Here is a 2,132-nt window from a genome sequence, read left to right on the forward strand (position 1 = left end):
GTCCTCAGGTTTACAGATAAACAATATAGCAATACTGGGACATAAACCACAGGTCAAAATATAAGCTCATGTAAATTGATGATGTTCCCCAATATGAGAATTTTAAGCAAAATAGAAAATCCACCAATGGTGAATCATGAATGTGGAATCAGTTCAGGATTAGAAACTGAAATAAAATTGTTGTTGAGGTAGTAGAAAGGTGTGAACCACTGTCTTAAATATCACACAAGGGATTTATATGATAAAGAATTTAGTGACTCATTTGCACAACATAAACATGCATTAATCTAGGCTGCACGCTGAACAATTTTGAACTTAATAAAAGAAGTGATTGCTGAACTATGATATATGTACGCCATATCTTCTCATTTCAAAAAATAAAATCGTATCCAATGTATTAGACAATCTAGGAAAAGTATGCACAGTATAAGTAACAAATCCAAATCTCTCCATTTAAGAAGAGAATTGTTCAAGAGTGTAATGATGAGAAACGTTGATTATGTGTAACTAAAAACAATAAATTACCTAAATTACTTAGATTTGTACTCAGCAAGCATTAGTTAAAATGTCAAAAGCAAGATTTTACAGTAAGCCAACCATTAAGATGCCTTACATTAGCATTAGTAAGACATATTGGTGGAGAAAATTCAGTGAGTTTATTGGCCTGTTATAGAAGTTCTCAGTTACCTAGATTTTAGAAAAAATAGTTAATAAATACTTCAACATTGTGAATAAAAATTAGGAAATAATCCACAAGCAGCAAATGTTTGTTTTTATCTTCCTACAACATTCAGAGTTCATTCTCTTCATACTTGTAGCAGATTTTTTACTGGAATTTTTTCCAAAAAGATTTACATCTTCTAAATTGCTTCTACAGCATGATTCTCCAAATTGTGCACTATTCACTTCATGAGTGCTTGTGAGCAAAAGTAGCAGTTCTTATATATAAAAGCAGCAGCACATAAGCAGATCCAATCTACCCATGGTAAATGCATAGTAATGAAGACATTGATTTAAGAATACAAGCCTATCCATAGTGCCTTAAAAAAAACGAAAGCAGTTTAAATCTGTACAAAAACAAAAAGCTTTGAGGTTATACTCAATACACTCTGTAGCCTGAGATTAGAGTTTGCCTAAAAACTGCAGTTCTGAAGATCTTATACATGAATTGATATTATTCTGAAATACATACAGAATGGTAACTGTGTGGATTTAAAAATAGAAAATGGCTACATCGAGGACAATGAACATCTTCAAAGAACGGCCTGTTTGTTCTCCATTAATGACATTTCTCATAACACCAAGAATTTTAGTCTGTAAGTAACAGTCATGATGTAATAAACTTAGAGAAAGCACATAGGTAAACCAGTTAAAACCACTTCCCATGGATGATATTTTCGGTGAAATATTGAAATAAAGGATTTTAGAGCAATATCTCTGACAGCTGAAAATGATACCAAAGTTGAGTACACTGTTTTACTGCAACCAATGGATATCACATTAAGCACAGAATTGCTCCTTTCAAAAAACTAGAAATGAGGTCTATATTTAGAATTTAACTGACAGTTTTCACAAGCAGGAAAACATTGCATTTGTATGCAAATCAAATCACTGTGTACAGAAGACATTCCGCAACAGGAATCAACCAACAAGCTCAAATTAGATCAGGTTTTGCTTTTATGATATAGAAACTTTCTGTCTACTGATCAGTTAGATATATTCTTTTTCTATTTCAATGTAATTAATCTACAAAATGAAAAGAAAGAATGAAAAGCAATTTGCTAGAAGTTTTCTAACAGACGCTATAAAACAAAATACCTTCGACATAGTTTTTATTTCTGTTTATCCGCAGACTGGAAAAAAGTGGAAAGAATAGGCCTTAATTACTACTGTTAGGTATCATTTAACATTTCGTATTCACATATAATTTTCACTACACAAGATTTTATCAGTTCACGACCTTTGCATAATAGAGACTCAAACAGCCTAAGCACAATCTAAAAACAGCTCTCAGAAGCTGAGTTTGAGATATTGCAAATGTATACTACATATCTTCCATTAAAAAAAGAAGCAATTTCTATGCAAGTTTTAAATATTCTTATCGCTTATTAATCTACTTTTCACTCTTTACT

Source organism: Meleagris gallopavo, chromosome 4 (assembly GCF_000146605.3).
Source record: "Meleagris gallopavo isolate NT-WF06-2002-E0010 breed Aviagen turkey brand Nicholas breeding stock chromosome 4, Turkey_5.1, whole genome shotgun sequence".
Classification (NCBI taxonomy): domain Eukaryota; kingdom Metazoa; phylum Chordata; class Aves; order Galliformes; family Phasianidae; genus Meleagris; species Meleagris gallopavo.